Source organism: Rhipicephalus sanguineus, chromosome 3, assembly GCF_013339695.2.
Source record: "Rhipicephalus sanguineus isolate Rsan-2018 chromosome 3, BIME_Rsan_1.4, whole genome shotgun sequence".
Classification (NCBI taxonomy): Eukaryota; Metazoa; Arthropoda; class Arachnida; order Ixodida; family Ixodidae; genus Rhipicephalus; species Rhipicephalus sanguineus.
The window spans coordinates 1,781,077-1,807,458 of record NC_051178.1 but is presented as its reverse complement, the minus strand read 5'-3'; the positions used below and the strand labels follow the sequence as shown (position 1 = coordinate 1,807,458).

Genomic DNA, 26,382 nt, shown 5'->3' with positions numbered 1-26,382 from the left:
CCACGAAAGTTAGGCAACCTTGGACTTATTCAAAATGGCCGCGCCCATAGGAGCAGACCACGTTTCTACTAAGGAGTCGTTTTTCGCACAAAAAAGACCGTTTTATGCCGCTAATTGGTTAATTGATGTTCGCCGAGGGTACCGGAGTGTTCCGGGAATGATCGTGTGAAATAATAAAGGTGAGAGTTTGATTTTTGGTCGCCTATCGATGGTTTTTTCGTGCCGCGTTTGTCAAAATGGCCGCGCCCATAGGAGCGGACCGCGTTTCTTTCGGCGAACCGATTTGCGCCGAAAAAGACCGTTTTGAGCCGCTGGTTGGTAAATTAAGGTTTGCCGAGGGTACCGAAGTGTCCTGGGAGCAGTCGGGCAAGGTTTTAAAGGTGGGAGTTTGGTTTTCGGTCACTTATCGCGGGAGAGTGGGTAGGCCTTGCTTGTGTTGTAAGTTATAAGTAAACGCTGTTACCACAATAATATAGCGAAATACACTTTGAGAATGTTGTATGTTATAGATCAAGAGGCGTAGAATCCGCTAATCAGCTCAGTTTTTGTGGACGTTGTTTAGAATTCTTTGATTATTCCGGATAAAGTTGCCTACTGTGCCATGTGGTTTCTATGGGTGTAATGCATGGGAACACTAAAACCTCTATAACTTCGCTTGTAGTGAACCTAGAGACATAAAAATGTTATATTCCTGTTCCTCTCGCGATTTCAGAGGAGAACTGCGAAAGTTGAATGCCGAGAAATTAGGGGAAATATATTTTAAAAAATCTTAAACTTAGGAAGTCTTGTGTAGAGCATGTGGTTTGTTTACATTTGCAAATTCACACTTTTTGATACAAATACGCAAAATAACTCTCAAAGCTTGGTATGTTCGTGACAGCGAACCATTCACAAATCTTTTAACACCAATTATGACCAATTATCGGCACTATTTTTCGCGAAAAGAGTGTGAAATGAGGAGCTCACTTACCCACTGCTGGCCGGTCCCGTGGCTGGGTGACAGTAGTAGATAGGGACAATAGTTATTGTGGGGTAAATACAAGAAAAACATAAATGAACATAGTAGATAGGGACAGTGGGGATCTCGTTAATCCATTCATGCGTGTCACTAATTAGATGACGAGGCATTTGGCTATTTTTTTTTCTAAGGACATCATCATCTGGCGCTGCCTCCCTGGAGGCTAGCTGCCATCAGATGCCACTTAGTAAACTTATCCTCTGAACGGGCAGAGGGACCCTGCTGCAAAAGCAGCGAAATGGATGCCACGCACTCCTTCACCGTTGACGTGTCAACACAGCTGTTGACTGTTGGTGGACTCGGAATCCGCGCAGGCCACCCTGGAGACATCGAATGGAAATCATTTTATAATCATTTCTTCCGAGGCCCATGTCGAGCAACATGTTTCCCGATTGCCTTGCCCACGTGCCTCTGTAGCTCAAGGTCACAGTGGACACTATAGGCCGGCTCTCAAAGGACAACAGCCAGTCAGGAATCAGATACTTATTCCTTTTGGTTTCATGTGCATGCGTCAAGTCGTCCTTGGTGCCCACAACTTGGACGTCCAAAATGACAATCTGGTGACCTCTCTTGAGCACCAGATCTGGGATGCGAACTCCGACTGAGGTCTTAAACCTCGGTTCTACCTGAACGGAGCAATCGGCCTCCTGTAGTCTTTTGGAGAGGTATCTCACGATGTTGTCGTGTCTCTCAATTCGGGTATGGTGAGTACGGTGGCAGCGCTGAAGAATGTGCCCCAGTGATTCTTCTTAGTCACATCCGGCCCTGCACTTTTTGCTCATCTCCTGACCTCGCTTAAGTCGAGTGAGGTTAGGCACTGCACCAATGTGAAGCTTGGTAAGGTCTATAAATTCTTTTCCTTTGACAAAAGTAGTCCCCTCTCGCACCCATGAGGTGCATCCCTTAGCATTCTGACAATCCTGAAGTGGCCGACCATCACAAGACTTGTGCAGTTGATCGTTCCAGTACTTGGTTGACTGTTTCGTTGATGCTATTGCCACGCCCACTTCTTGTCTTGTTTTGATGTATTCGGGTTTGACCGGCAGGGACGGTTATCAACGCTCGACGCTGTCCGCGAAGCATTGTTCGAGAAGCTTCACGTCTATAGTAGATCGTTCTGTTAAGATTGCGCCCCGCACGCGAACGTTCCAGCTTTGTCTAGAGATAACGCCGCCACCAGCGATATTGCTGGAAAGTTCGACACCGCCTGTATAAAAGCCGACGCGATTGACCGCTTGTCAGTTGATCGACGGACGACGCCCTGTTCGCCGCTATATTTGTACAGCGTGTATTGCTGTAGTTCTAGTTCTCATTTTCCGGCCACAAGTTCGGCCAAATAAACAGTTTCATCCTGCAAACGCCGACTGCTGTCTTCATCGACGTCACGACCACGTGACATCTGGTGGAGGTGTTGCTTCGCTCATGTTCCGGTCGCCCCCGTCAGGCCGTGAACCCAGTCCGGGCCGCAACGAAGACATCGACGCCTACCCCGAACAGCGAGCAAGCCGCAGGACACAAGGACTACCTCCAGAATACCAGCCTTTACCCGACAAGACCAGGAAGACCCCGACCATGACCAACACAACAGCGACAATGACAGCAACCATGCCGCTTGCACCCGTGCTGCTACAGCGCCCAAAGGAACCACCGACCTTTCACGGATCATCTGCTGAAGACCCGGAAAGTTGGCTGGAGAAGTACGACCGCGTCGCCATTTTTAACGAATGGACCGATGAAGACAAGTTAAGACACGTCTACTTCGCCTTGGAGGACTCTGCCCGAACTTGGTTCGAGAACCAAGAGCGAAGCCTCACGACGTGGGACATTTTTCGTACAAGATTCCTTGCCACATTCACGAGTGTCGTCCGCAAGGAGAGGGCCGAAGCTCTGCTGGAAACCCGTGTGCAGCTTCCAAACGAGAACGTGGTGCTGTACGCGGAAGAGATGAGCAGACTGTTCCGACACGCCGACCCAGCCATGCCCGAGGACAAGAAAGTCCGCTTGCTCATGCGAGGGATAAAGCAAGAGCTCTTCGCTGGGCTAATGCGGAACCCACCGTCGACAGTCCAAGAGTTCGTCTCAGAGGCGACGACGATTGAGAAGACGTTGGAAATGCGCAACCGGCAGTATAATCGCCGATCGATTCAAGACAACCCAGTTGTTCATGCTGTCGGCTGCGACGACCTGCGCGAAACGATCCGAGCGATCGTGCGGGAAGAACTACGCAAGCTCTTACCCTCACCACAGCCTGAAGTTGCGTCGATCGCTGACATCGTCCGAGAGGAAATCCAGCAGTCTCTGGGCACCCCCGAGTCAGCGCAGCCGCAGCTGCAAGCAGTGACCTATGCTGCTGCAGCCCGACGCAACGCCCCCCCTCCTCGCCCAAGTCAAGACGCCGCGCCGCCTCAACAGTTCCGCCGCCAGGCACCACCGCCGCCGCCACCGACGTCACACCGCCCGCCAGCCGGCCAACGATACACGCCGAGGAAGACCGACGTTTGGCGCGCCCCCGACCACCGCCCACTCTGTTACCATTGCGGAGAAGCTGGCCACACTTACCGCCGCTGCCAGTACCGACAGATGGGACTGCGTGGATTCGCCATCGACGCGCCGCGTCCACAGCGAGGGGAAAGACCACGTGACATCGCCGACTACCTCGCGGGAACGCAATGGACGCCCCGACAACCTTCCCGTTCACCGTCGCCAGGCCGCTACGTCTCTCCCCAACGCCGACCATACACTGGCCCAACTCGGGGCCGGTCACCTAGCCCGTATCCGGAAAACTAAGGGCAGCAACCGATGGAGGTGCGGTTGCTGTACGACGAAATACCGAAGATCCTCCGCCGCCGACGACAACGCCGCAACGACATCTAAAGAACACGCCGCAAGCCGAACGAAGCCCTGACGTCGAAACTTCACGGCCCGAAGAAGACCTGACGACACAACGACGAAGCAGCGGGACAAACCGACGTAGCCGTGATCCGACGCCGCGACCAAATCGAAACGGTAGGCGACGAACGAGTGACCTCGACGTTCTCATCGACGGCCACAACGTCACCGCTCTCGTCGATACTGGAGCCGACTATTCCGTCATCAGTGGACCGTTCGCGACGAAGCTGAAGAAAGTCAAGACCGCCTGGGAAGGCCCCGAAATCCGCACAGCGGGAGGTCACCTAGTAACGCCGGCAGGAATCTGCACAGTGAGGGTCTCCATCAACAACCGGATTTATCCCGCAAGCTTTGTAGTCCTTCAGCATTGCTCCCGAGATGTCATCCTTGGTATGGACTTCTTAGGCCTTCATGGTGCAGTCATCGACCTCAGATCGAAGTCGATAACACTATCTACAGAAAAAGCATTACCGCGGTACACGCCGCCAGGGAAGCATGCCTTGAATGTGCTGGAAGACCAAGTCACCATTCCCCCTCGCTCCAGCGTCATCATTTCCGTCGGCTCTCAGAAAGTAGCAGACCTGGAAGGCGTCATTGAAGGCGACCAGCACCAGTTGATTAACCGCGAGATTTGCGTCGCAAGAGGAATAGCAGAGTTGCGGGGAGGCAAAGCAACAGTGATGCTCACAAATTTTAGCAACGAGTATAAGCACGTAAACAAAGGCACGACAGTCGCCTACATCGAAGAAATCACGGCTACGTCGATGGCTTTCGCCATCACCGACTCTTCCGAGCCAACACCGACGAACCAAGCTTCTCAACCAGTTTTCGACGTTAATCCTAGCCTTCCGAAGCATAAACAAGAACAGCTCAAAACCCTGCTCTTGAAATACAGGGACTGCTTTTCGTCATCGTCAAGAATCCGCCAGACCCCAGTCGCAAAACATCGCATCATAACAGAGGAAAATGCCAGGCCACTCCGGCAGAGCCCGTACAGAGTTTCAACGCGAGAACGCGAATCCATAAAGAAACAAGTCGACGAAATGCTACGCGACGACATCATCCAGCCGTCGAAGAGTCCATGGGCGTCACCCGTGGTGTTAGTGAAGAAGAAAGACGGAACCCTACGCTTCTGCGTCGATTATCGCCGCCTGAACAAAATCACGAAGAAGGACGTCTACCCTCTCCCACGGATAGACGACACCCTGGATCGACTCTACAACGCGAGGTACTTTTCGTCGATGGACCTCAAGACCGGCTATTGGCAAATCGATGTCGACGAGAGAGACCGAGAGAAGACTGCCTTTATAACACCAGACGGCCTCTTCGAGTTCAAGGTTATGCCCTTTGGTCTTTGCTCGGCACCTGCGACGTTCCAGCGCGTTATGGACACCGTGCTGGCTGGACTGAAGTGGCAGACTTGCCTTGTGTACTTGGACGACGTCATTGTGTTTGCCTCAAGCTTCGACGAACACCTCCGGCGCCTTGACACTGTACTACAAGCAATCAAGACTTCTGGCCTCACCTTGAAGCCTGAAAAGTGCCGCTTTGCATACGAGGAGCTGCTGTTTTTGGGTCACGTGATCAGCAAGGGTGGTGTTCGCCCAGACCCGCGGAAAACAGCTGCCATCGCTGCCTTCCCGCCCCCCACCGACACGAAAGCCGTGCGCCGTTTTCTCGGCTTGTGCGCCTACTACAGGCGCTTTGTCAAGGAATTTTCACGAATCGCCGAACCGCTAACTCACCTCACGAAGACCGACGTGCCATTCAAGTGGGAAACGGCGCAAATCGAAGCATTTGAAGAACTGAAACGACGCCTTCAGATGCCTCCTATACTAGCACATTTCGACGAATACGCCGATACGGAAATCCACACCGACGCAAGCAGCGTAGGACTCGGCGCCGTCCTTGTGCAGAAGACTGACGGGCAGGAAAGGGTCATCAGTTATGCTAGCCGGTCGCTATCAAAGGCAGAAACGAACTATTCCACAACAGAAAAGGAGTGCCTAGCGATCATCTGGGCTGCATCCAAGTTTCGCCCCTACCTCTACGGCAGGCCCTTCAAAGTTGTGAGCGACCACCACGCATTGTGTTGGCTAGCTAACTTGAAGGACCCTTCAGGTCGCCTCGCACGGTGGAGCCTACGACTTCAAGAATTCGACATTACCGTCGTTTACAAGTCCGGAAGGAAACACTCCGACGCTGACTGCCTGTCTCGCGCCCCCGTCGACCCACCGCCGCAGGACGACAAGGAGGACGACTCCTTCTTGGGAATCATAAGTGCCGACGACTTCGCCGAACGACAGCGAACGGATCCAGAACTCAGGGGCCTTGTGGAATACCTCGAGGGCAGGACCACCGTTGTTCCGAAGGTATTCACGCGGGGACTGGCGTCATTTTTCTTGCGCAACGGTGTTCTCCTAAAGAAGAACTTCTCACCGCTTCGAGCCGATAGCCTTCTCGTGGTACCCTCGACATTGCGGCCAGAGGTCCTCCAGGCTCTGCACGACGACCCGACGGCTGGACACCTGGGTGTTTCTCGCACGCTAGCAAGAATACAGGAGAAGTACTACTGGCCGCGCCTTTCCGCCGACGTCACTCGTTACGTGAAGACCTGCCGGGACTGTCAGCGACGCAAGACACCGCCCACTAGGCCAGCCGGACTTCTGCAGCCTATCGAGCCACCTCGACGGCCGTTCCAGCTAATCGGGATGGACTTACTGGGTCCGTTCCCGACGTCCAATACCGGAAACAAATGGATCGTCGTAGCTACAGACTACCTCACCCGCTACGCCGAGACGAGGGCCCTGCCTAGAGGCAGTGCCGCCGAGGTAGCGAAGTTCTTCGTTGAGAACATCGTCCTGCGTCATGGCGCCCCAGAAGTTCTCATCACCGACAGAGGTACGGCGTTTACTGCTGACCTAACTCAGGCAATACTGAGATACAGCCAAACAAGCCACCGCCGGACCACAGCGTACCACCCACAGACAAATGGCCTGACTGAGCGGCTAAACAAGACCATCGCCGACATGTTGGCCATGTATGTCGACGTCGAACACAAGACGTGGGATGCCATCCTTCCGTATGTGACCTTCGCATACAACACGGCCGTCCAAGAAACGACGCAGATGACTCCGTACAAGTTGGTCTACGGAAGGAGCCCGGCGACGACGCTCGACGCCATGCTACCCAACGTCACCGACGAAGAAAACCTCGATGCCGCCGCTTACTTACAACGTGCCGAAGAAGCTCGACAGCTCGCCCGCCTGCGCATCAAGACCCAGCAGCACACCGACAGCCGTCGCTACAATCTTCGACGACGCTTCGCGGAATACCAGCCCGGCGACCGTGTTTGGGTCTGGACGCCGATACGCCGACGTGGGCTTAGCGAAAAACTCCTTCGGCGATACTTCGGGCCATACAAGGTTCTTCGACGCCTCGGCGCTCTTGACTACGAGGTGATCCCGGACGGCATTACGAACTCCCAGCGACGCCGCGCACGACCTGAAGTCGTCCATGTCGTGCGCCTTAAGCCGTTTTTTGCGCGTTAGCGAACCTGGGGACTCTATTTTTCTTCCTTTGTTATTGTAATTTATTTTTGTATGCACTTGTTTTTTTTTCTGTCTTCTATGTTCTTTCACAAGCATCGGGACGATGCTTTTTCAGAGGGGGGCAATGCCACGCCCACTTCTTGTCTTGTTTTGATGTATTCGGGTTTGACCGGCAGGGACGGTTATCAACGCTCGACGCTGTCCGCGAAGCATTGTTCGAGAAGCTTCACGTCTATAGTAGATCGTTCTGTTAAGATTGCGCCCCGCACGCGAACGTTCCAGCTTTGTCTAGAGATAACGCCGCCACCAGCGATATTGCTGGAAAGTTCGACACCGCCTGTATAAAAGCCGACGCGATTGACCGCTTGTCAGTTGATCGACGGACGACGCCCTGTTCGCCGCTATATTTGTACAGCGTGTATTGCTGTAGTTCTAGTTCTCATTTTCCGGCCACAAGTTCGGCCAAATAAACAGTTTCATCCTGCAAACGCCGACTGCTGTCTTCATCGACGTCACGACCACGTGACACTATACACCGTCCTTTGAACATAGGAGCCGTTCAGCCTGTTCCCTCGTGCTCGTCACTGTGGGTCTCGTCGCCGCGAAGGCACATGGTGGATTGGTAGACTCGACCATTTTGAGGCATCGTTTAATTCAATGGCCAGGGATCGTAGTCCGAAAACTTTGTATGCCAAGTCCACCCTCACCAACGGAAGCACAGAAGAAGCCGAATGGGACATCTAAAGGCAATGCCAACCATCTCCTCACTGCCGCTCTTACCATGCGATCCAATTCTTTCAATGTTCCTGCATGACACGTAAACGTGTCACGCCCAGTCAAACTCCCCGCCTGACACTGTCCTCGGAACAGGTCGCGCAGGCCCGACCGGCACAACCCCGAAGGGAGACCGGGGGCCCATCGCTTGGCGCTAGAAGCGTGGACAACTCATTGGTCCGCTTCGCGCTCCACCGAGTAAGTAAAGAAACGATGAGAGTAGTGGTATTTCACTGGCGGCCACGAGGACCCCGCCGAAACGAGGCCGTATCCCGTGACCTCCCACTTATGCTACACCTCTCATGTCTCTTCACAGAGTCAGACTAGAGTCAAGCTCAACAGGGTCTTCTTTCCCCGCTGATTTTGCCAAGCCCGTTCCCTTGGCTGTGGTTTCGCTAGATAGTAGATAGGGACAGAAAATGGTGTTGGGCAGAATAAAATTACTTAAAAGAAAATAAAGGTTTAAGCCCTGCCTGCTGCACCAAAGTATCGCAGGCTGCCGAATTTGAATAAAAAGAATAGGACATGATGTCAAAAAGAAATTTTGATAAAATAAAAGGAAAGTATATAAAAAAAGGGAGGAGTATCACCACCAGCAAAACCACGGCCAAGGGAACGGGTCAGCAAAATCCGGGGATTTATTGATTTTATATAATGTTGACTATTTACATTCTGTTTCCATCTTCGTCTTGACTTACATTGAAAGTCTTATCTACTGTGATTATTTGACAATCTATGTTTTTGGCTTCGTCTTGACTGACAATAATATCTTTGTCTTCCAGTCGTTCTTCATTGTCCTCTTGCCAACGTTGAATGGTATAGGATCCTGTGAGGTGTCTCCGGGTATGAAGTCCTTCTTGGAGTCTTCATCTGTTATCCGTCTGTGATGACGATGGCCCCTTTTATTTATTTTTTTTTTCTACTCTACGGTTTCCTCACCTCTGTTCTGGCTCTTACATCATTTGACGCTTGAGTGTATTGTTAAAATAAAGGTGTGAACTTACACCCAAAATGATTATTATACTAGTCTTCTCACTAAGATATATTTAACAGAAACGATTTGTAATTGAAATGTACAGAGTTCTTTTCTTTTTAAGACAAATATATATTTTTTTTTCGAACAAAATAGCTTACATCATCATGATTAAATTCTAACAACACTGATTACACTCAATAATGGCAAGTCTAATCTCATATACAGCTTTTTTTCCCTTTTTTTTTCTTTTCTTTTTCTCTTCTTTTTTTTGTCTTCTTTTTTTTTCTTTTCGCCCTTTTTTTTCTCTTTTTTTTAATATCTCCGTTGGTTTATTTTATTTATTTTATTTTTTTTACATGTTTTTTTTTCTGCTTTTTTTTCCAGTCTTTGTGACTCTCTTTCATTTTTTCTTCCTCTTTTTTTTTGACGTATGGAGTGCTTTTTTTTCTTTTCTTTTTTTCTTTTTCTTGTTTTAACATTCAAATTTAGCAAAGCAATGACCGCTCTAAGAAAGTGTTCTCTCTTTTTTTTTTTTTTTTGAAATTCCCAGTAACGAACGTGCCACGGATGCTAAGCCTTCCTTTTTGCCACCATTGTGAAGGGTAAGGCTTGCCTGTATTGGGTCTTCTATCTCGAGGTTCCATTCTTGAAGCTCCGGTTGGGGAGTCCATTGTTGGCCGAAGCCATCAGCATGTATTGGCTCATCTCATGCCCTCTGGATGTCAACCTGCCGATCAGGCTTTGGGGCTATGATTATTGCTTGTTGTCATTTGTTTTTTTTTTTTTTCAAGGGTTGCTCTCCATGATTGAGATATGGCGAGATGTGGAGTATATGGTGGACTTTTCTTCTCTCCATTAAAGCCATTGCTGCTGTTGTCGGACTCCTTTGTTTTTTTTTTTTTTTTTTGAGGTCATCACATGACGAAATCGCCACCGGGAATTTTGGAATTTTGTTGTTCTTGATTGAAAATTCTCTTTTTTTTCAATTAGTCTAATTAATTTTTTTTTAGACCTTACTGTTTATGGTATCGACCATCCTTTCAAGAACGGCCACTGCCTGTACATTTTCTATTAGCTTGTATCTATTTTGCATGGGATTTTTACAATATTTGTTCAATTCTTTTATATAATTTTTTGTCACTTTGCAATTACTAAGATAGTGATCTAAATCAACTTCTTCCAAATTACAAGGGCATGTTCTATTGCGTCTTATCCTGAACCTGAACAGATAATGAGGAAACCGTCCATGTCCCGTTAAAATTTGTGAAATTTGATGATTTGCGATGAATTGACTGGGGATCTGATTAATGTTTTGGAACCAATTATGCATGTAACTTTTGTGTGATATTTTATCTTTTTCCCACAGTTCGTTCCACTTTTGATGTAATCTTTTATACAATTCTTTATTTATAAATTTTTTGGAAATAGGGAGATTAATTTCTTCTCCGTGTCTTATTGCTTTCTTTGCCAATTCGTCTGCGAAATCATTGCCTATATTGCCACTGTGACCTTTTACATAGGTTAGTGTTATTCTATTTTTTTCTGTGGCTTTCTTTAATAATTCCTTTATTCTAGATATGTAAGGGTTTAGATTTTCGGGATTATTTACTCCTGATAATACTGATAGACTATCTGTTAACACTTGATAATTGCCTTCGTATTGTTGAAGCGTTATATATTCTATAGCCTTTGTTATTGCAATTGCTTCTGCTTCAAAGTTATTACTGTAATTTGGCAATGCGAATTGTTTTGCTTCTGTTATTTTGCCTGATTTCATTACTACGAAGGCTGATCCTGCCCCGATTTCGTTGCATGAGCCATCTGTGTAAATTTTATATTCTGTTATTTGGTTTGCTTCTTTGTTAAAGTTAAATTTTAGTTTCTTTGTAGGGTGAGTTTGCCATTTATCAATTTTTTTTGTAATATTGTTTGAATTGAATACCTTGTCTTTCCAACTAAACTCTTTTCCATTATTAATAACGTTGTGTAATTCTATTTCTTTCTCTATCTTCAAATGTACCGGTGGTACATTAGCTAAGGCATTTAATGCATTATTTGCAACCGTTTTGTATGCCTTTGTTATGGAAAGTAGCGGTTTTCTTTGAATTGATTTTAATCTTTTAAGAATGGTAGTAATGTTTCTATACCAAACTGGTGCTGCATAAGTTATAATTCTTTCTGTTCCCCTTATATATATTTCTCTAAGTTGTTTATTTTTAATTCCTCTATTTTTCCCAGTGAATTTATTAAATTGACTGTTAGGTCGGTTACTTTCTCTTTAATATAGTCTAAATGGGGTATGAAGGACAGCTTTTCATCTATAATCAAACCCAATATTTTCATTTCATGAACCATTTTAATCCTTTCACCTCCCAATTTTAGCAATGGGGGACTTTTGAAATATTTTCCTTTCAATATCATAAACTCTGTTTTTGTCGCGTTGAATTCAATGTTCTTTTCTTTACCCCATTTGTATATAATATCTATGGTTTTGTTTGATTTTTCTTGAAGATTTCTTTTTGACGTTCCTTTAACTACAATCGTTAGGTCATCAGCGAAAGCTTGCACAAATGTGTTCTCTGGATATTTTTTTTGAAGCACTTCCGACATCATGATAGTCCATAATAACGGACTTAGTGGGGATCCTTGTGGGGATCCTTTCTTTAAACTATATGTTTTTTCCAAGCCTTCGTTTTTATAAGAAATTCGTCGGTTAGTCATGATTGCGTTAGTTAATTTTATTAAGTTTTTTGGACAACTATTTTTCTCTAAGAATGTCATGATTTCCTTTTTGTCAATAGTATTAAATGCGTTTTTAATGTCCATTGATATAAATAATGCTGTTTCTTTGTCCAAGAGTGCTTGATCTATTTTTTTCTTTATATTTTCTAATGCCTGTGTTGTTGATGTTCCGTGCTTAAATCCGAATTGGTTTTTTAAGAGTAAGCCTTTTTTTATTTAGAAAATAATACAACCGATCTTTAAGTAATTTTTCTAGAATTTTGCCGAATATTGAGTTAATTGCTATGGGTCTGTAATCTGATGGGGTAACTTGGTTTTTCTTTTTAGGAATTAATATAATTCTCGATATTTTCCAATTTTCCGGAAAATAGCCGAATTTTAAACAGCTATTGAATATGTTAAAAAAAGTGTTTTCGTCTTTTGGAAAATTAGTTGAATAAATTCTGTAGTTAGATTATCTGGTCCCGGGGTGACCCCTTTTTTTAAATTTTTTACTACAATCTCTACTTCCTCCTGTGTAAATTCTCCATCATTTTCTACTTCGTTATTTATCTCTGTAACTCCTAGGCTTATCTCTGTTTCGTTTTCTTCTGATATTGCATATAATTTGCCTAAAATATAATCAACTGTTTCATTGAGGGAATTCGTCGTTGTCTGGTCATCTTTTACCATACTCTTTATGATTACTGGTCTTTTTATCTGATTTCGTGCAATTTTATATCCAATATTAAAAGGATTATTTGTTATTTTTGACAGGAAGCTATCCCAATCTTTCTTTTTTGCTGTTTCTATATTTTCTATGTATAACTTATGTTCTGCATAATATTGTTCTTTAAATATTTCTCTTATATCCCCTCGACTCTTTTTAAAACGTCTTTTCATTGCTCTTACTTTTTTCCTTTGGGTTTCCAATTCCAGATTCCACCAACTTTTCTCTTGTTTCTTTTCTTTTGTTATGCGTTTTTCATGTTTTTTATAGAGATTTTCTAGGGTTTTATAAAATTTACTAATTAATTGTTCAATAGCTTCTACATCCTTAAGATTTTGCGATTCCTCTTCCCAATTTATACTTAATAGCTCTGTTAGTGCTTTTAGCTTTCCTGTTTTAGTTGTTTTAAAAAGATGAACTTTTACGTTTTCAAACATTTCGATTTTTATGAATTTATGGTCGCTGTATGATGGGTTTTTTAATACCATCCAACTTTTTGTCTCCCGAACTAGGTTGTTCGAAATCATTGACAAGTCTATCCAACTTTTCCCACGGGAAGTTTCGAACGTGGGATCGCTATTGTTATCATTTAATAGAGTTAGATTGTTTTTTATTATAAATTCTGTAACTACTTCTCCTCTATCGTTTAGGTTACTTCCTCCCCACAGGTGACTTTTTGCATTGAAATCTCCTGTTATTATAACATTTTCAATATTTACTTTTTGTACAACGTTGTCTATTTTAGCTAGTAGATTGTCTATATTACCTTTAGGAGGAGCGTAACAATTGATTAATAATGCTTCTTTATCTTTAAATTTTACTGTTACCGCTACTAGTTCTTCTATATGTACCGGAAATATGTTTAGTAAACTGGAATGAAATATTATACCCGCTTTTGGATTGTCATTATGTGCTATTATTCTATTTTTTATTGGGAATGGTATTATTTTTCCTTTTAGGTGATATGGTTCTTGTACCATTGAAATATGATGATTTTTCTCTTGTTGATAGTTATTTAAATTTTCATTTGCCTTAAATGCTCTCCCTAAATTGACCTGTATAATTACCAATTTTTCCAGCTGAGTTGATGTCGTATTCGCCATTTTTTTTTTTGAGGATTGAAAAGAAAGAATAAAAGTACTTACTGCTTTACGTGTGCTTGTAGCTGCCTAAACTTCACCGAGTTGAAGCTGCCTTATGATGCGCTTCCTCTCCTGTTCCCTCCTCCGTAGGAAGGTGGGACAAGTCATAGCCATCATTGAGTGGTTTGCTGCATCCGCCTCCGTTCCCTCCTCTGTGCAAATACGACACTCATATTCTTCAACCCTACACTCTTTGTAATGGTGTGCGCCCCCGCATTCAGTACATTTGGGTGTTCGTGCTTGGCACCACCTCTGTGTGTGTCCGTATTTTGCGCAGAAGGTGCACCTAGGAACGAACGTGTTGTCGTAGACTTGACATCTCTCCCACCCGATGTTCAGGTGTGATTTGTCCTTAAGTTCATGCCAGGCCTGAACATCTAGCGAAACAATGGCTGTCTTGCCATTTTTCCCTTTCCAAGTCTTTGTGACCTGTACACTTTCCAAAGTACAGTCGAGTTCGTTTTGTTGAATAATTCTTCTTGAAATGTCTTCGTTTTCCATTTCTTCATCTATGCCAATCACTTTAATTTCCAACTGCTTCCCTTTAGGTTGCCTTGTCTTTAGTTTTTTCCCCAATTCATCATCTTGTTTGATGAATTCTTCAAGTCTTTGGAGTCCTTTCTTTGATGAGGACGTGATGACTATCCCCTCCTTTCCGGGGCGCATCTCAGGTTCTGGAACCCCCAACCTCTGGGGGTCAACTTTCCTTTTGACCATCTGTTTTATCTCATTCTTGTCCAGTCTGTCTGAGGTGATAATTAAAGCTAGTTTTGCATCCCTTTTATCACTCTCTCTTCCTTGCTCTTCAAAGAAGTCGGGGATCTCTACTCTTGGTCCTTCATTTTTGCTTTGACTTCTTAATTTGTCTGCGTACGTGTCTTTGCTGACCGTTTGCTCCCTTGTTGTACTTAAAGTTCCTTGAAGTCTGGCCACTTCATGTGTGGCCTCTAACGTCAGACTCTTCAGTTTGCTGAACTCTGTCAGGAGTTTGTCCAATAGTGTTTCCTTGTCTTCTGCTCCTCCTGCCAGCGACAGGAGTGTCTTCATAAAGGACCTGTCAATTTTGGCCATTTTGCGTAATGTCTGGGAGGTTTTTTAATTTTCGGCCGTTATGTTATCCGGATCGTTGGCCTTTTCATCTTTTTCTTCAGAGGCTTTCCCCAGTCCGTGCTGGTTTGGAAAGCTCCCTCCTAGTTCCTTGTCTTTTTTGTTCTTTTGTACTTCTACTGGAGTCCTCTGGGGTTGTCCTTCCGTCTCTTTCCTCCATGTGTTGCTGGTCGTTGGTTCCTCTTCTTCCCATGAGTCTGGGATATTTTCATCGGAATCCTCATCTTCTTCGATGAATGTGTAGTCCCTGCGGAGTTCTTTGACATTTGGGGTTTTCATTTTCTCCCGCAAGCTTTGTTTTACTGTCGGCTTGGTCGCAGCTTCCGTCTCTCTACATTTCACACTTCTTGGCACATTAGGTACCTCCATCGTCTGGTGTTTTTCTTTCTCCTTTTCTTCTCCTTTGTCCGCAGGTTCTCTACGTCCCGGAGTCTTCATTTGCACTCTCTCTTCGTTCTTCTTTTTCCCCATTTGGTTTCACTTTAGTCTTGGAAAATTCAAAGTTTTTTCCTGTTGCTCCGTTGCGGTTGCTTCCCTGGATTGCTTACATTCGAGCTTGTTTTTTTTCCTTTTCGTGAAGAAAGGAAGAGGCGGTATTAATTTCTCTTTGAAAGTATATTTGCCGCTGTTCGTTTTCTGCTCCTTTGCAGAATCCTGTGCTTCACCGCAGTGTTCGGACCCCTAAGAGGACCTTAAATGCGTGGCTGTATTCGTCTGTCTTGGGGGTTCCAGGTTGACCTAGTCACCGCTGTTCGTTTTCTGCTCCTTTGCAGAATCCTGTGCTTCACCGCAGTGTTCGGACACCTCGGAAGACCTTAAATGCGTGGCTGTACTTCGTCAGTCTTGGGGGTTCCAGGTTGACCTAGTCATTCATATGGAGAGACTCCAACGCCAACATGGGTGCTCCCATAGCTCTTTTCCCGCCAAAAAACACGTTTTTAGAATGAAATTTCTAAGTAATTGGTCGTTATTTGTCGTAAAATACTGGTATGAATGAACTCTCTGATGTCTCTTCTTTATGTTAGTATGTTTTTTAACTCTAATTACTAGTTTTTAAGGCCGGATGAATGTAGATAAAGAATGGGTACGATTGAACTTCAGATTTCCTCACTATACTTGAATGAGCTATGGTAGTCTTGATTGACTGTACTGTGAAGGATGTTGGCACACAGTTATGTTCTGCCTTAGGGGTTCTGGGTTGTCCTAGCCATGCACATGGAGAGACTCTGCCATCAACATGGATGCTGCTTTACTCTTTTTCCCGCCAAAAAATGCCTTTTTGGAGTGGGAATTACAAGAAATTGACTATTATTTCGCGTGAAATACTGGTAGAATTAAACTCTCTGATGCTTCTTCTTTATGTTCTTTTTTTTTTTTGCCCTGATAACGCTTTTTTAAGGCCGGATGAATAAGGATAAAGAAGGGTATGCTCGACCTTCTAGAATGTTCCTTTTTTTTGTATACGTTTATAAATCACCAGAAATACGCTCAATTATGTGAAATTAATGAAAACTAATAGTTGATTGATAATCCTTGAACCCTGCGGACTCCGATGACACCAAGTCTGAGCAACTTGAGAGCGTTCTAGTTCTCGATTTCTTTGGATTGCTTTGTGTTATCTCCTCTGTTTAGAATTTGCTTTGTGGGACCACGCTGTGGTCGTGGACAAAATCGCTTGTAATTCGCTCAAATTACTCTCAATTGATACCAAACTGGTGTCTACAGATTCGCTAGAGGTTCCGATACAAGATGTAATACAATGAATTGAGATGAAAATGAAATAAACTCACTTTTGGGAGGACAACTTGCGGAGCTCCTAAAATGTGACCCGCACCCTTGGCCGCCTGGTGGTGAACTCAGTAGATAGGGACAGAAAATGGTGTTGGGCAGAATAAAATTACTTAAAAGAAAATAAAGGTTTAAGCCCTGCCTGCTGCACCAAAGTATCGCAGGCTGCCGAATTTGAATAAAAAGAATAGGACATGATGTCAAAAAGAAATTTTGATAAAATAAAAGGAAAGTATATAAAAAAAAGGGAGGAGTATCACCACCAGCAAAACCACGGCCAAGGGAACGGGTCAGCAAAATCAGGGGATTTATTGATTTTATGTAATGTTGACTATTTACATTCTGTTTCCATCTTCGTCTTGACTTACATTGAAATTCTTATCTACTGTGATTATTTGACAATCTATGTTTTTGGCTTCGTCTTGACTGACAATAAATCTTTGTCTTCCAGTCGTTCTTCATTGTCCTCTTGTCAACGTTGAAAGGTATAGGATCCTGTGAGGTGTCTCCGGGTATGAAGTCCTTCTTGGGGTCTTCATCTGTTATCCGTCTGTGATGACGATGGCCTTTTTTTTTTTCTACTCTACGGTTTCCCCACCTCTGTTCTGGCTCTTACATCATTTGACGCTTGAGTGTATTGTTAAGATAAAGGTGTGAACTTACACCCAAAGTGATTATTATACTAGTCTTCTCACTAAGATATATTTAACAGAAACGATTTGTAATTGAAATGTACAGAGATCTTTTTCTTTTTTTAAGACAAATATTTTTTCGAACAAAATAGCTTACATGATCATGAGTAAATTCTAACAACACTGCTTACACTCAATAATGGCAAGTCTACTCTAATATACAGCTCTTTTTTTTTTTCTCTCTTCTTTTTTTTTCTTCTTTTCTCTTTTTTTTTTTCTTTTCTTTTTTCTCTTCTTTTTTTTTCCTCTCTTTTTTTTTCTTTTTCTTTTTTTTTCTCTTCTCTCTTTTTTTTTTTTGACGTATGGAGTGCTTTTTCTTTCTTTTTCTTTTCTTTTTTTTTTTTCTTGTTTCAACATTCAAAAGTTTTTTTTTTTTTTTTGACGTATGGAGTGTTTTTTTTTTTTTTCTTGTTTCAACATTCAAATTTAGCAAAGCAATGACCGCTCTAAGAAAGTGTTCTCTCTTCTTCTTTTTTTTTCTTTTTTTTTTTTTTGAAATTCCCAGTAACGAACGTGCCACGGATGCCTAAGCCTTCCTTTTTGCCACCATTGTGAAGGGTAAGGCTTGCCTGTATTGGGTCTTCTATCTCGAGGTTCTATTCTTGAAGCTCCGGTTGGGGAGTCCGTTGTTGGCCGAAGCCATCAGCATGTGTTGGCTCATCTCATCTTTTGCCCTCTGGATGTCCACTTGCCGATCCGGCTTTGGGGCTATGATTATTGATTGTTGTCATTTGTTTTTTTTTTTTTTTTTCCTCAAGGGTTGCTCTCCATGATTGAGATATGGTGAGATGTGGAGTATATGGTGGACTTTCCTTCTCTCCATTAAAGCCATTGCTGCTGTTGTCGGACTCCTTTGTTTTCTTTTTTTTTTTTTGAGGTCATCACATGACGAAATCGCCACCGGGAATTTTGGAATTTTGTTGTTCCTTAATTGAAAATTCTTCTTTTTTTTTTTTCCAATTAGTATAATTCTCTTTTTTTTTTAGACCTTACTGTTTATGGTATCTACCATCCTTTCAAGAACGGCCACTGCCTGTGCATTTTCTATTAGCTTGTATCTATTTTGCATGGGATTTTTACAATATTTGTTCAATTCTTTTATATAAGTTTTTGTTACTTTGCAATTACTAAGATAGTGATCTAAATCAACTTCTTCCAAATTACAATGGCATGTTCTATTGCGTCTTATCCTGAACCTGAACAGATAATGAGGAAACCGTCCATGTCCCGTTAAAATTTGTGAAATTTGATGATTTGCGATAAATTGACTGGGGATCTGATTAATGTTTTGGAACCAATTATGTATATAACTTTTGTGTGATATTTTATCTTTTTCCCACAGTTCGTTCCACATTTTGATGTAATCTTTTATACAATTCTTTATTTATAAATTTTTTGGAAATAGGGAGATTAATTTCTTCTCCGTGTCTTATTGCTTTCTTTGCCAATTCGTCTGCGAAATCATTGCCTATATTGCCACTGTGACCTTTTACATAGGTTAGTGTTATTCTATTTTTTTCTGTGGCTTCCTTTAATAATTCCTTTATTCTAGATATATAAGGGTTTAGATTTTCAGGATTATTTACTCCTGATAATACTGACAGACTATCTGTTAACACTTGATAATTGCCTTCGTATTGTTGAAGCGCTATATATTCTATAGCCTTTGTTATTGCAATTGCTTCTGCTTCAAAGTTATTACTGTAATTTGGTAATGCGAATTGTTTTGCTTCTATTATTTTGCCTGATTTCATTACTACGAAGGCTGATCCTGCCCCGATTTCGTTGCATGAGCCATCTGTGTAAATTTTATATTCTGTTATTTGGTTTACTTCTTTGTTAAAGTTAAATTTTAGTTTCTTTGTAGGGTGAGTTTGCCATTGATCAATTTTTTTGGTGATATTGTTTGAATTGAATACCTTGTCTTTCCAACTAAACTCTTTACCATTATTAATAATGTTGTGTAATTCTATTTCTTTCTCTATCTTCAAATGTACCGGTGGTACATTAGCTAAGGCATTTAATGCATTATTTGCAACCGTTTTGTATGCCTTTGTTATGGAAAGTAGCGGTTTTCTTTGAATTGATTTTAATCTTTTAAGAATGGTAGTAATGTTTCTATACCAAACTGGTGCTGCATAAGTTATAATTCTTTCTGTTCCTCTTATATATATTTCTCTAAGTTGTTTATTTTTAATTCCTCTATTTTTCCCAGTGAATTTATTTAAATTGACTGTTAGGTCGGTTACTTTCTTTTTAATATAATCTAAATGGGGTATGAAGGACAGCTTTTCATCTATAATCAAACCCAATATTTTCATTTCATGAACCATTTTAATCCTTTCACCTCCCAATTTTAGCAATGGGGGACTTTTGAAATATTTTCCTTTCAATATCATAAACTCTGTTTTTGTCGCGTTGAATTCAATGTTCTTTTCTTTACCCCATTTGTATATAATATCTATGGTTTTGTTTGATTTTTCTTGAAGATTTCTTTTTGACTTTCCTTTAACTACAATCGTTAGGTCATCAGCGAAAGCTTGCACAAATGTGTTCTCTGGATATTTTTTTGAAGCACTTCCGACATCATGATAGTCCATAATAACGGACTTAGTGGGGATCCTTGTGGGGACCCTTTCTTTAAACTATATGTTTTTTCCAAGCCTTCGTTTTTATAAGAAATTCGTCGGTTAGTCATGATTGCGTTAGTTAATTTTATTAAGTTTTTTGGACAACTATTTTTCTCTAAGAATGTCATGATTTCCTTTTTGTCAATAGTATTAAATGCGTTTTTAATGTCCATTGATATTAATAATGCTGTTTCTTTGTCCAAGAGTGCTTGATCTATTTTTTTCTTTATATTTTCTAATGCCTGTGTTGTTGATGTTCCATGCTTAAATCCGAATTGGTTTTTTAAGAGTAAGCCTTTTTTATTTAGAAAATAATACAACCGATCTTTAAGCAATTTTTCTAGAATTTTGCCGAATATTGAGTTAATTGCTATGGGTCTGTAATCTGATGGGGTAACTTGGTTTTTCTTTTTAGGAATTAATATAATTCTCGATATTTTCCAATTTTCCGGAAAATAGCCAAATTTTAAACAGCTATTGAATATGTTAATAAAAAATGTTTTCGTCTTTTGGAAAATTAGTTGAATAAATTCTGTAGTTAGATTATCTGGTCCCGGGGTGACCCCTTTTTTTAAATTTTTTACTACAATCTCTACTTCCTGCTGTGTAAATTCTCCATCATTTTCTACTTCGTTATTTATCTCTGTAACTCCTAGGCTTATCTCTGTTTCGTTTTCTTCTGATATTGCATATAATTTGCCTAAAATATAATCAACTGTTTCATTGAGGGAATTCGTTGTTGTCTGGTCGTCTTTTACCATACTCTTTATGATTACTGGTGTTTTTATCTGATTTCGTGCAATTTTATATCCAATATTAAAAGGATTATTTGTTATTTTTGACAGGAAGCTATCCCAATCTTTCTTTTTTGCTATTGCTATATTTTCTATGTATAACTTATGTTCTGCGTAATATTGTTCTTTAAATATTTCTCTTATATCCCCTCGACTCTTTTTAAAACGTCTTTTCATTGCTCTTACTTTTTTCCTTTGGGTTTCCAATTCCAGATTCCACCAACTTTTCTCTTGTTTCTTTTCTTTTGTTATGCGTTTTTCATGTTTTTTATAGAGATTTTCTAGGGTTTTATAAAATTTACTAATTAATTGTTCAATAGCTTCTACATCCTTAAGATTTTGCGATTCCTCTTCCCAATTTATACTTAATAGCTCTGTTAGTGCTTTTAGCTTTCCTGTTTTAGTTGTTTTAAAAAGATGAACTTTTACGTTTTCAAACATTTCGATTTTTATGAATTTATGGTCGCTGTATGATGGGTTTTTTAATACCCTCCAACTTTTTGTCTCCCGAACTAGGTTGTTCGAAATCATTGACAAGTCTATCCAACTTTTCCCACGGGAAGTTTCGAACGTGGGATCGCTATTGTTATCATTTAATAGAGTTAGATTGTTTTTTATTATAAATTCTGTAACTATTTCTCCTCTATCGTCTAGGTTACTTCCTCCCCACAGGTGACTTTTTGCATTGAAATCTCCTGCCTATTATAACATTTTCAATATTTACTTTTTGTACAACGTTGTCTATTTTAGCTAGTAGATTTTCTATATTACCTTTAGGAGGAGCGTAACAATTGATTAATAATGCTTCTTTATCTTTAAATTTTACTGTTACCGCTACTAGTTCTTCTTCTATATGTACCGGAAATATGTTTAGTAAACTGGAATGAAATATTATACCCGCTTTTGGATTGTCATTATGTGCTATTATTCTATTTTTTATTGGGAATGGTATTATTTTTCCTTTTAGGTGATATGGTTCTTGTACCATTGAAATATGGTGATTTTTCTCTTGTTGATAGTTATTTAAATTTTCATTTGCCTTAAATGCTCTCCCTAAATTGACCTGTATAATTACCAATTTTTCCAGTTGAGTTGATGTTGTATTCGCCATTTTTTTTTTTTTTTTTGAGGATTGAAAAGAAAGAATAAAAGTACTTACTGCTTTACGTGTGCTTGTAGCTGCCTAAACTTCACCGAGTTGAAGCTGCCTTATGATGCGGTTCCTCTCCTGTTCCCTCCTCCGTAGGAAGGTGGGACAAGTCATAGCCATCATTGAGTGGTTTGCTGCATCCGCCTCCGTTCCTTCCTCCATGCAAATGCGGCACTCATATTCTTCAACCCTGCACTCTTTATAGTGGTGTGCGCCCCCGCATTCAGTGCATTTGGGGGATCGTGCTTGGCACCACCTTTGTGTGTGTCCGTATTTTGCGCAGAAGGTGCACCTAGGAACGAACGTGTTGTCGTAGACGGGACATCTCTCCCACCCGATGTTCAGGTGTGATTTGTCCTTAATTCCCTGCCAGGCCTGAACATCTAGCGCAACAATGGCTGTCTTGCCATTTTTTCCTTTCCAAGTCCTTGTGACCTGTACATTTTCCAAAGAACAGTCAAGTTCGTTTTGTTGAACAATCCTTCTTGAAATGTCTTCGTTTTCCATTTCTTCATCTATGCCAATCACTTTAATTTCCAACTGCTTCCCTTTGGGTTGCCTTGTCTTTAATTTTTTCCCCAATTCATCATCTTGTTTGATGAATTCTTCAAGTCTTTGGAGTCCTTTCTTTGATGTGGACGTGATGACTATCCCCTCCTTTCCGGGGCGCATCTCAGGTTCTGGAACCCCCAACCTCTGGGGGTCCACTTTCCTTTTGACCATCTGTTTGATCTCATTCTTGTCCAGTCTGTCTGAGGTGATAATTAAAGCTAGTTTTGCCTCCCTTTTATCACTCTCTCTTCCTTGCTCTTCAAAGAAGTCGGGGATTTCTACTCTTGGTCCTTCATTTTTGCTTTGACTTCTTACTTTGTCTGCGTACGTGTCTTTGCTGACCGTTTGCTCCCTTGTGTACTTAAAGTTCCTTGAAGTCTGGCCACTTCATGTGTAGCCTCTAACGTCAGACTCTTCATTTTGCTGAACTCTGTCAGGAGTTTGTCCAATAGTGTTTCTTTGTCTTCTGCTCCTCCTGCCAGCGACAGGAGTGTCTTCATAAAGGACCTGTCAATTTTGGCCATTTTGCGTAATGTCTGGGAGGTTTTTGAATTTTCGGCCGTTATGTTATCCTGGTCGTTGGCCTCTTCATCTTTTTCTTCAGAGGCTTTCCCCAGTCCGTGCTGGTTTGGAAAGCTCCCTCCTAGTTCCTTGTCTTTTTTGTTCTTTTGTACTTCTACTGGAGTCCTCTGGGATTGTCCTTCCGTCTCTTTCCTCCATTTGTTGCTGGTCGTTGGTTCCTCTTCTTCCCATGAGTCTGGGATATTTTCATCGGAATCCTCATCTTCTTCGATGAATGTGTAGTCCCTGCGGAGTTCTTTGACATTTGGGGTTTTCATTTTCTCCCCCAAGCTTTGTTTTACTGTCGGCTTGGTCGCAGCTTCCGTCTCTCTACATTTCATCACTTCTTGGCACATTAGGTACTTCCATCGTCTGGTGTTTCTCTTTCTCCTTTTCTTCTCCTTTGTCCGCAGGTTCTCTACGTCCCGGAGTCTTCATTTGCACTCTCTCTTCGTTCTTCTTTTTCCCCATTTAGTTTCACTTTAGTCTTGGAAAATTCAAAGTTTTTTCCTGTTGCTCCGTTGGGGTTGCTTCCCTGGATTGCTTACATTCAAGCTTGTTTTTTTTTTTTCCTTTTCGTGAAGAAAGGAAGAGTCGGTATTAATTTCTCTTTGAAAGTATATTTGCCGCTGTTCGTTTTCTGCTCCTTTGCAGAATCCTGTGCTTCACCGCAGTGTTCGGACCCCTAAGAGGACCTTAAATGCGTGGCTGTATTCGTCTGTCTTGGGGGTTCCAGGTTGACCTAGTCACCGCTGTTCGTTTTCTGCTCCTTTGCAGAATCCTGTGCTTCACCGCAGTGTTCGGACACCTCGGAAGACCTTAAATGCGTGGTTGTACTTCGTCTGTCTTGGGGGTTCCAGGTTGACCTAGTCATTCATATGGAGAGACTCCAACGCCAACATGGGTGCTCCCATAGCTCTTTTCCCGCCAAAAAACACGTTTTTAGAATGGAATTTCTAAGTAATTGGTCGTTATTTGTCGTAAAATACTGGTATGAATGAACTCTCTGATGTCTCTTCTTTATGTTAGTATGTTTTTTAACTCTAATTACTAGTTTTTAAGGCCGGATGAATGTAGATAAAGAATGGGTACGATTGAACTTCAGATTTCCTCACTATACCATGAATGAGCTATGGTATTCTTGATTGACTGTACTGTGAAGGATGTTGGCACACAGTTATGTTCTGCCTTAGGGGCTCTAGGTTGTCCTAGCCATGCATATGGAGAGACTCTGCCATCAACATGGATGCTCCTTTACTCTTTTTCCCGCCAAAAAATGCCTTTTTGGAGTGGGAATTACAAGAAATTGATTATTATTTCGCGTGAAATACTGGTAGAATTAAACTCTCTGATGCTTCTTCTTTATGTTCTTATCTTTTTTTACCCTGATAACGCTTTTTTAAGGCCGGATGAATAAGGATAAAGAAGGGTATGCTCGACCTTCTAGAATGTTCCTTTTTTTGTATACGTTTATAAATCACCGGAAATACGCTCAATTATGTGAAATTAATGAAAACTAATAGTTGATTGATAATCCTTGAACCCTGCGGACTCCGATGACACCAAGTCCGAGCAAATTGAGAGCGTTCTAGTACTCGATTTCTTTGGATTACTTTGTGTTATCTCCTCTGTTTAGAATTTGCTTTGTGGGACCACGCTGTGGTCGTGGACAAAATCGCTTGTAATTCGGTCAAATTACTCTCAATTGATTCCAAACCGGTGTCTACAGATTCGCTAGAGGTTCCGATACAAGATGTAATACAATGAATTGAGATGAAAATGAAATAAACTCACTTTTGGGAGGACAACTTGCGGAGCTCCTAAAACCTGACCCGCACCCTTGGCCGCCTGGTGGTGAACTAGTAGATAGGGACAGTGGGAATCTCGTTAATCCATTCATGCGCGTCACTAATTAGATGACGAGGCATTTGGCTTTTTTTTTTCAAACACACCATTAACATTTAACACGAGGTGTTATCGCGGAAGAACATCTTGTCTTCGATTGCATCACACTACTCGCGCTTGTTAAGGCCGCGTTCAAATATTATCCTCTGTTCAGCAGAGGGACTGTGTTAGGCAGATTGTATTTTTCAGCCTTTCTCCTGTGGGCCTCAGAAAGGGATATCCTAGTGCCACAACTTGTGCATCAAGTATGAGGGACTGGTTGTCGCGAACCACCACGAGGTCAGGAATCCGAGTTCCTTGTGACGTCCGAAAACGTGCTTCTCTCCGGACGTTCCATCCTTTTTCCACCAGTTTCTTGGCCACATGTGTGACAATGTTGTCATGCCTTGTTTACGGGTGTGGTGTGTCCGGTGGCACTTCTGCAGTATGTGCCCCAGCGATTCATCAGACTCACAGCCGGCCCTACATTTCTTGTCTGCATTTCTGCCCCTCCTCAACCTTGTCAGGTTAGGCATTGCAGCAATGTGAAAATGGACCAGATCGATGAACTCTCGTCCACCAAGGAAACTGGTCCCGTCCTTCAACCACCACGTCGAGCCTTTGGCTACGCTGCATCCTGCCAGGGGCCTGCCATCAAAAGAGTCATGCAGTGAATTTGCCCAGAACCCCGACGACTCCTGTGTGGAGATGATGCAGGTGTTTTTAAAAGAGGACATGTTCTCGGCTTGAGTCATTGAGGCCGTCGCATACTTCCAGCCTCCACCACTGCTCGGCAAGTAGATAGCTGAAGTTTTTGTAATCGGCGTAGGCGTTGGCCTGGTATCGCCGTCCTTAGGCATTGGATACCGAGCCCACCTTCATCAACAGTGGCATAAAAGAACCCTAGGGGCACGTCATGAGGTAGTGCCAACCATCGTCGTACTTCGGATCGGATGGTTCTATCATACTGGGCGAGTGTTTTTGCCGACATCGGACCAAGAACAAGTCTGTGGGTCAGACGTGGTAGCAGGTAGAATCTCAAAATGACGAGGCGTTGTTGTGGCTTGAGGGGTGCCTTTCCCAGAGAGTCATAGTTACTCCCGCCGTTTACCCGCGCTTTTTTGAATTTCTTCACTTTGACATTCAGAGCACTGGGCAGAAATCACATTGCGTCAGCACCGATCAACGGCCCTCGCAATGCTTTGTTTTAATTAGACAGTCGGATTCCCCCGGTCCGTGCCAGTTCTGAGTTGGCTGTTTTCTGCCGGCCGAAGCAAGAACCTCAGGCGCGAAGCCCACGGAAAATGCACAGCTGTGGCTTTCCACAGGAAGGTCCCGACGCTGGTCCGGGCTCGGCCGCACCGCTTTTTACGGCGGCGAGCCTCGCCCAGTCCCGGTGCAGTGCCGTTCCTGCTTCTGGACC

The 26,382-nt window shown here is 42.8% G+C and overlaps 1 pseudogene; it reads right to left on the bottom strand.

Moving 5' to 3' along the window:
- Positions 1 to 24,484: 24,484 nt before the first annotated feature.
- Positions 24,485 to 26,382, bottom strand: part of LOC119388429 (large subunit ribosomal RNA) — a 4,277-nt pseudogene continuing 2,379 nt past the window's right edge.